Source organism: Pinus tabuliformis, chromosome 4_2 (genome assembly GCF_031772625.1).
Source record: "Pinus tabuliformis cultivar Carrire ecotype Pingquan chromosome 4_2, CPIR1, whole genome shotgun sequence".
In the NCBI taxonomy this organism is placed as follows: Eukaryota; Viridiplantae; Streptophyta; class Pinopsida; order Pinales; family Pinaceae; genus Pinus; species Pinus tabuliformis.
The window spans coordinates 683,484,773-683,494,175 of NC_142304.1; the positions used below are offsets into that span (position 1 = coordinate 683,484,773).

The window sequence follows — 9,403 nt, forward strand, 5'->3', positions numbered from 1 at the left end:
GGCGATTGCAGATTTCCTTGGCAAAGAGGGAGGAAGAGATACCTCGGGGATTTCATCCAGTTTCTTGATAAATTTAGAGACAGAGGGACGAGGCTTTGTAGAGGCGGAGTCGGGGATCAGGGAGGCGAAGAGCTCTGCATGGTTCTCAGGGTCAGGGGGGGGGGGGGGGGGGGGCGTTCCCAGCCATTCAAGACTGAGAAGCCAGCTTCAAGAGGGCGAGAACAGGGATGGGCCCCAGCGTGGAGCCGGGCAGGAGGCCCGAGGAAGAGAGCGCAGCGCGCAGGAGGGAGGCAGCAGGGCAGGAACCTGCCAGGCAGAGCCTGGGGAGCGCGACCAGACGGACGCGGGAAGGAGGATCGCCTGCAGCCGGCGTAGAGCAGTCTCCTTTCTCCGGTGAATCTTTTGAACTTCGACCAGAAAATAAATTTAAGTTAATCTTCAAAAGACTTTTAAATATAATTTTAATAAATATAATTAAATTAGCTAAAATTAATTTAAAAAAACTATTATTTTAAATATTCTAAAAAACTTAATGATTAATTTATAAAAACTAATATTTGAATTAGATTTCTTCTATATTATAACATCTGCTTTATTAAAAAAAAAGCAAAACATAAAATGTAAACTCTTCCTACCTATGACTTAAAATTTATATAGTTTTTTTCAAAATTAATGATGATGATGATGGTTAATGTCCACTAAAACAAAACTTTGGTCTATTGGACCTAAAGAAACAAATTATTTAGTATGATTTAACATTTTATTCCTATGCTCAAAAAGCTTGGAGAGAAGCCTCCTGAGCTCACTATAATTTTGACATCGTAAAAGGCTAGGAAGGTCAGTATTGTGACAAAGATTATGAAACTGAGATCTAATGTAGTTGTATGCGGGGCACTCTAAGAGGAAGTGGTTTTCATCCTCGATGTTCCTATTCTCACAGAGATGGCAGATCCTTTCCATCCATGGTGTTTTAGGAATTGCCCAACAACCTGTTTCACTATGGAGCTCATGAGAGTTCGTTCTAATCTTCGCTATATTAATTTTCTTCTTTGAGCTAGTTAAAACAGAGAGATACTTTTGAGCTTCTAGGGTGGGGTTGATGACCTTATAATAACTGAATTTTCTTTTAGCTTTTTTTTGAAGAATCTTCGGCGAAAATCACATAGAAAAACTTATGTCGACGCGTTTCGAACCATCCAGTGTGGTTCATCGTCAGGACAAGTTGAATGAGCAGATCACATTTAGCACATTAAATAGACAGGGTAGAGAATCCATGACTCAACGACTAAAAAATAATAGCTAGAAATGACATGATAACGGCTAGTTTGACCAAGACAAAGGGAAATTAATAATAATAATAATATTATTATTATTAATAATATTTTCTTTTAGTTTTTAAATCTTTCTCACACCACATTTTTTTTTTGAACTTAGAAGTAACAATATTTTTAATGTTATTAATGTTTTGCAAAGCATCATTCTCGTTGATCTCCCAAAGGTTTAACCAGGCCTTCCTGTTTTTATACCACCCCCGCTTGAGCCTTAGGTGGTTTTGGCTGGAATTTAAAGCTAGCTTAGGAAGTCTACGATCTCCTATGTTATTGAGTTTGTGCTTGTACAACATAAGCCTAGTCATAGCTAGGCTCTTGATAGGGGAAAGACCTACTTCTATAAGGAGAATAGGATAGGGTGTATTACTTTTAATTTTCAGGTTATACGTTATAAAACACTTCTGGATTTGTTCAATCTTTCTCCAGGATTCTCTATAGATGCTACAACCCCAAACCTCACATCCATATAAGATATTCTAATTAACAAAATTAACCTAAATAATATTCCTAATAATTTACTTTCAATGACTAATTTATATTATCTTTATTAGAAAAAACTTCTCATATACACTTTATTATCTTTTTAATTACATAACTTAAATACAATTTATACTATATTTTTAATTACATATCTATTAAAAAATATAATAGCTTAAATACACATATTTTAGCTTTCCAATATTCTTTATGCCAAAGTTAACTTGTCACTATTTCTCATTGTCAAAGTATAATGAGAAATAAAATAGAACATGTTTTTTTTAAGTTTAAACTATTCTTTTTGAAAAAAGAATTTATTTATTATCGAGATATTTTTAATTTATTTTAAAATAATAATTATCTATAAAGTCTTTATTGAATTTAATTCAACTTTTTAAATATATAAGTAAAAAATAAAATAAATAATAAAGAATTTAATTATTATCAAGATATTTTTAATTTATTTTAAAATAATAATTATTTATAAAGTTATTATTGAATTTAATTCAACTTTTTAAATATATAAGTAAAAAATAAAATAAAGGTAGAAAACAACGGTAGCTTGCAGAGGACTTAGTCGGCCAAGAAAGCTAGAAGTCGGCGGCTGATTTGAAAAGCAACGCCAGCATCTGAATGCCGCTTTGTGCGCCCGCCATTTTCTCACAGGCCCTCTATAACCTTACCACAGCACGCCGGAGAGTCTGCACGATTGAAAACACAAACATTCATCTTGTGTATTGTTGAGTTGGGTGGTAATGGAGACTGAAGTCGAGGAGGGATGGGTGAGGGGCGCCATTATTGGGGTCGGAGCTCATGGAACAGTAAGCCTCGCCAAGAACAGCTCTAATGGCCACATCTTTGCAGTCAAATCCGCCACTGGTTACAGTTCGGCATTGGATAATGAATACAAGATTTTGCGGTGTATGAATTCTCCATACGTTGTTCGCTGCCTGGGGCACAATTACAGCGTCGTGAATGGTGTGGGGACGCACAATTTATTCATGGAGTACATTCCGGGTGGCAGTGTGGGGGATCTGCTGGTTAAGTTTGGTGGGCAGCTCGACGAATCCGTTATCAGAGCCTACACTCGTGGCATCCTACGTGGGATCGATTACCTCCACAGGCAGGGGATTGTGCATTGTGATATCAAGGGCAAGAATGTTCTTGTGGGTGCCAATGGTGTGAAGCTTGCTGACTTTGGTTCTGCCAAGAGGCTTGTGGATAAGGAGGGCCAGGAGACACTGCAATTAAGGGGGACTCCTCTGTGGATGGCTCCAGAGGCAGTGAACCAAGTGGAGCAGGGGCCTGCTTCTGATATTTGGTCTCTCGGCTGTACCGTACTGGAGATGGCCACTGGCAGGCCTCCAGGGAGCAATGTTTCCAATCCCCTTGCCGCGATGTATAAAATTGGATGCACACAAGAGCTACCAGAGTTGCCTGCATCGCTTTCCCCTCAGATCCAGGATTTCCAAGAGAAATGTTTTCGGAGAGACCCCAAGAAGAGATGGACCAGTACAGAGCTTTTGAACCATCCTTTTCTAAAGGAGGACTGCTCTACCATGAAGGAACATGCCATTAGGGTTCCAGTGTCCCCAACCAGTAATTTGGATTTTGGGGATCAAGTATGGAATTCCTACCAGAGTAGTCCCATTCCATCACTTGGCATCCCAAGCCCAACAGGGGAAACCAATGCAGAGGTCAATACGTCAATTGAGCTTTTCCCAAGGCCTTCTCCTAGGCAGAGAGTGATGGGACTGGCCGCAGGTTGTAAATATGGAGATGTGGCCAACTGGTCTAATTGGTCTGCAATTCCCCATGGTCAATGGGTTGTTGTGAGTCTTGACCACTTGCAGAGGCAACTCTCTAACTTCAGATAAACCTTTGTCAAAATCAGACATTAGTACTGGTTGCTCCATCTAGGAGCTTCCATTCAGACCAGAAAAGTGCAGTGTCAACTTGGGAGCTGTCAACTGGGAAGATCTTTTTCCCATAGATCTGGCTTTGATATTAATGTTCTAATTTCTTCTTTAATTATTATTATTATTAATTGTTCATGAATATTATAAAGTTAAAAAGGACTAGTTTATTTATTTTTACGGATATTACCAAGTTAAAAAATATAATGTACTATATAAAATGGTTGGTTTAATAGAATAACTTAATATTATATTGGTGCACTTCATCTTTTTAGAGACTTGCATGTACTAGGAATATTTGTTTGCATCATCAAGTTTAGTCAATTCCAAGTAACTTTTCACTTGCACATTAGTTCATTGCCCTCAATATGTTTCTTTTACAAATGCCAAAAAAGATTACGAGCAAACTAACTTGTTCTCTATCAATATCACTGAAAATGCTAACAAGCTGCAATTGATCCAATAATCTAACCATGTTTTTAGAGGCACCTTCATACATAATCTTGGGCCTTTCCTCCTTTCCTTTCATCACCTTATCTTTGAAGAGAACACCTCATTTATCTCACATTCAAATGCAATAGCACATATATCCATCTCCCCTCATTTACAACATCTCAATTATTTTTGTACAAACTTAAAAGACAAAATATTAGAAAAGGCATACATCCAATACCTACAACTCTTTCTAGCTATAAATGCCTTTCTTTTCCTTCCAATCATCCATCAATCGCACTACAATACTATTCCTCTCACTTCTTCCATCTTCCACATACTTTTCCATGGAAAGTATAGCATGGTCGTCTTTGACTCGAGGCCATGGTATTCCCTAACCACATTGGAAAAAAGAAACATGCTATTAATTCCTACATTGCTCACTGATTGCTAGGTTGTTGTGAAACATTAATTTTTGTCTTCTTTCAAACATAATGCTTGTTTTCAATAACTCTAATAGCATCCACGCCAATATCGCTTTTATCATTGATACACATTCTCTTTCCTCGGAAGCACTAACAAGCACCATGACTCCATGCTTCCTTTCAAAGGATTTTGTACAAATGTGTAATCTCTATTTTATGTTCTTGAGTTTTTTTTTGTGAAGGAATACAAGAAATCACATGCATACCATGATTCCTCACCTATATGCCTCTCCTAGTCAATATTTCTAAACTATGGTATTGGGGGAAAATCACTTGCTTTTCTACAACTGAGAATAATATGCTTTTAGATGGGCTAAAATATATTATTTCTATTGGCAAAAGATTCGGTCTACTTCTTCTCTCCAAGAGTGGAGCCATTTCCTCAGAAATCATATCCCAACCTCAATCACATGGCTTTATGAATGTCACAGTAAAACTCCATTGCGTTCTTCCACAGATTGTGAACTAACTCGCTAATATTGTCTTCATAGAGTTGGGACAAAGGCTATTTGAAGGATTCTAGCATTCACTCAATGCATTGGAGAAATTTGAACAAACATTTCATCTTTTCAATAGTCGAGATATAGCACATATCCATCAATCTTGCATTTTTTGCACCTACCTACAAATACTTGTGTCACAACATTCCTCAAACAATATTCATTCAAGGAATAATGGGAGGATACTAACTGCCTCGCTATATTTGCTTTCATTTATAGCACACCTCGCCAAGCATACTTGGGAATGATGTTTACATTCTTAATACTGCTATGCAGGGCTACAAAATATCAACAAGAGATTATGATGCATATGACACGAACATTGTCTTCCTTCTCTCGAATCGTGTGCACACTAGGTCTCTTTGTCAATATTTTCCACATCTCTATCGAGTGGTTATCTTAGATCTCCACACTCCTCCTATCATTTCTCACGGTCACAAATTTGAACAAAATATTTTTATGTTATATCAAAGTTTAAAAATTCAATGTGTGTTCAAACTAATAAGCCCAATAAACACAACAAAGATAAACTATGAACCTTACAGAGACCTAGAGGATACTCAATTGAACCTAATCACTACACAAAGTATTGCAATCACGTTTTTCATGTATTTCTCATTTTTCGTGTAGCAGGGTCCATCGAAAGTATGCAACATGAGTACTCCTTGGATGAGGAATTAAATTTTGCATTCAACGAGTACTCTCGCTCAAAATTTGAGTAAAACCTTAGGGAGTTAAGTTGAAAAAGTAGTTTTATTGTTTTATTATTTTATTATTTTTTAATCTTTTTACTTTTTTACTCCAAAAATGTTGAATCATCCCCTATGGTTGACATCATCATCTTGAATCCTATTGGTTCTTATAAATTTTATTTTGGCTGTACATTTTTCTTGGGAGGCCCATTTTAGACCTCAAAATTCCCCTGATGCTTATCTCGAACTAGAATTTGCTTAGAAAAGAAGTCCACCTAGCCTAATGAGCATTCAAGTTACGCTGATAAAAAAAAAATCTTTAAGCTACTGTGATTAGTCATTAAAATAAATTTCTTTTCCAATAGGTAATGTCGCCAAACCTTTAACGTGTGAACCACTGCAATCAGTTCCAAATTTTAAGCAGAGTATTGTTTCTCATGCTCCTTCATCTTATGAGATTCGTAAGCTATCACATTTTCTTCCTGCATCAGCACTCCTCCAACTCCCTCTTGACACGCATCAGTGCACAATGTGTACTCTTTTTTTGGATTTGTTGCCTTCAACACAATGGTTGTGGTTAATGCATGTTTCAACTGCGCAAAGCTTTGTTGGCATTTGGCTGTCCAATTAAAAACATTTCCCTTTTTCTGAAGTGAAGTTATAGGATACAAAATCCTAGAGAAGCCCTCTATAAAACGATGATAATATCCTGCCAACCCCATAAAAGGCCAAATATTTGCAACATTTTTTGGGAACAGACCACTCCATGATGGTTTTGATGTTTTCAGGACCTATTACTATGCCTTCTGATGAGATAATGTGTCCTAAATATTGAATCTGATCCTTGTAGAAATCACATTTGTTGTATTTGGCATAAATTTGATTATCATGAAATGATTGAAATACTATCCTCAAATGTTTCATATGTTCCTCCATGTTCTTTGAGTAGATTATAATATCATCAATAAAAATCAAGACAACTTGTCTAAATACAGGGGAAATATAAGATTCATAAGACTCATGAAGGTGGCAGGGGCATTGGTAAGCCCGAAAGGCAATACCACTAACTCATAATGACCATAACGAATTTGAAACACTGTTTTGCAAATGTCTTTGCCTTTAATACGAATCTGATGATACCCTGAACGTAAATCAATTTTTGAGAACACACTAGCTCCTTTGACCTAATCAAATAGATCTTTAATAGGGGTAGGGGGTATTTATTCTTAATGGTAAGCTTATTTAATTTTATATAATCGATACATAGCCACAACGTACCATCCGTTTTCCTTACAAATAGTACAAGAGCTCCCCATGGTGACACACTTGATCGTATATAACCTTTATCTAAAAGCTCTTGCAACTGCATTTTGAGTTCTGTTAATTCAGATATACTCATATGATAAGGGGTTTTGGACATAGGGTCTGCTCCTGGAACTAATTCAATGGTAAAATCAATATCTCATTTAGTTGGCAGCACAAGTATTTTCTTTGGAAACACATCGATAAATGCTTGTATGATTGGAAGATTTTGTAGGGAAGGAATCTTATTTTTGAGTTAGTATAGCCCACTTGAACAACATAAATTTGACAACCCTTCCGAATACATTTTCCTAATTGATTGGTTGTGATTGGTCGTAACTTAAGAACTCTTTTAATTCCTTGAATTTCTTTTCTAATCCCCCCTTCGTTAATGAAATTAATAGTTTTTTTCTTTTCAATCCACTAGAGACCAATGTTTCTCTAACCAATCCATTCTAATCAATACATCATATGAGCCTAAAGGTAATATATTCAAATCCACTTGAATTTGTTGTTCTCCTATTTTAATAGAACAATTTTCAATCTTAGCATTCACTCTCCGCTTAGCTCTTGTAGCTAATTGCACCAACCAGGGATTTTTAAATTTAACCATTTGTAAATGACATTTTTCCACTATTTTTGGACTGACGTAACTCAGACTTGCACCTGGATCTACCAAAATAGAAACATAGTGGATAGATATATTACCTTCTAGTTCTACCATGGTGGGTTGATATTTCACTTGATTATCGTCCAAAGTTGCATTTATTCTAGGTATGCTTCTAACTACCTCACCCATTGTAGAGGCTTCTTGCACATTAGTAAACTGCTCTATTCGAGTACGATGAGGGAAATTTTTATAGTAATGGGGATCTCCACATCCCCAACATTGCAGAGGGGGTTTATGTTGTTGTCTATTTTCTGGTTTTCTTACCACCTATGTCTGCCTAGTATCATCTTGTAATCCAAGTTTCTGTGGATTCCTTCTAGCAAAATTGGTCTGTTGTTTTCGGTGCACATCCTTTCCATCAAAAATTTTCAAATTTCTATTGTTCAAAAAGCCTTTCTGTCCCTTTTTAAAGTGCCCATTCTTATTTCTTTCTTCTTTTTGTTTCATTTGCTGATAACAAATTCTAGCTTTCCTAATTGCTTCGTCCATTGTTTTTGGGTTATCAAGTTCCAGCTTTTCCCTCATAAAGGCAGGTAAAATACTAGCAAAATGTTGCACCTTAGCATTATCCTCCAGAATATATGGAACTTATCTCAATAAGGAGGTGAACCTGGTTACGAACTCATTCATTGTTAACTGAGCCAACCTCAAGTCATGAAACTCCTCGTAACTCCCTCCTCCCACATCTACCCAAGTAACCATCTAATCGGGGTAAACATGGGCTGAGAGGCTACTATGATGGGATTCAACCTCCTATGTGACATTAAAAAAGTGGAATCAACAGAAACACAACATACAAACCTTCCACATCAGCTACACAACTCCTAGGAACCACCCCAACCTTTCTAGCAACCAGCCCTTGGGTTCCACTGAGATTTTTTGCCAATTAACCCCCGAAATCTCCCATGATATGGGCATGCCAGTGTCTAGAGGACCCTGGATTCTCCCACAACATGGCATGCTAGTGTCCAAGGACTATTTTTCTTAGTGTTGTTCCAATGTCCCTCAGATTTGAGCCACTTTTTTCAGGCCCAAAGCACAAGTCACTGCCCATAATTAAATGACATCTTCAGAACAAAAATATAACAACATAATGATGATAAAAATGCAATTATATGAACAAGGTCTTGACTATACCCCTACTAGCCATGGCATTCATTTCGTCAAACATATCACAAATATGTAATCTACAGGTGTAAACAACATATCTGAACATAGGGGTCTCATACTTATCTGAGAATCACTAAGAAGCATTGTTCCCTTACAACATTAGCTGCAGTACCATCTATTAGGTCATAGATACATTGTTTATTCATTTACAAATAAAAACATGAGGAGAGACATACATCATTACTGCCAGAATACATGCTCATAGCCAGCAAAATAACAACAGAAATAACATGAATACATCAACCATAGAATCTACATATAAGCCGATACATTTACACATGGAAAGCCAAGGGAATAAATTTCTCATTAATGAATGTAGAAACCAATTGGGGATGGGATTACCACGTTCTAACCAACCACAGATTTCCTGATCCAAATCTCTCTTCAGCCAATCACCCTCGTGCCATATTCCAAGCATGAATGTGGGA

At 36.8% G+C, this 9,403-nt stretch overlaps 1 pseudogene; it reads left to right on the forward strand.

Moving 5' to 3' along the window:
* Positions 1 to 2,563: 2,563 nt before the first annotated feature.
* Positions 2,564 to 3,685, forward strand: LOC149171291 (mitogen-activated protein kinase kinase kinase 18 pseudogene; annotated as a pseudogene).
* The last annotated feature ends 5,718 nt before the right edge of the window (positions 3,686 to 9,403 follow it).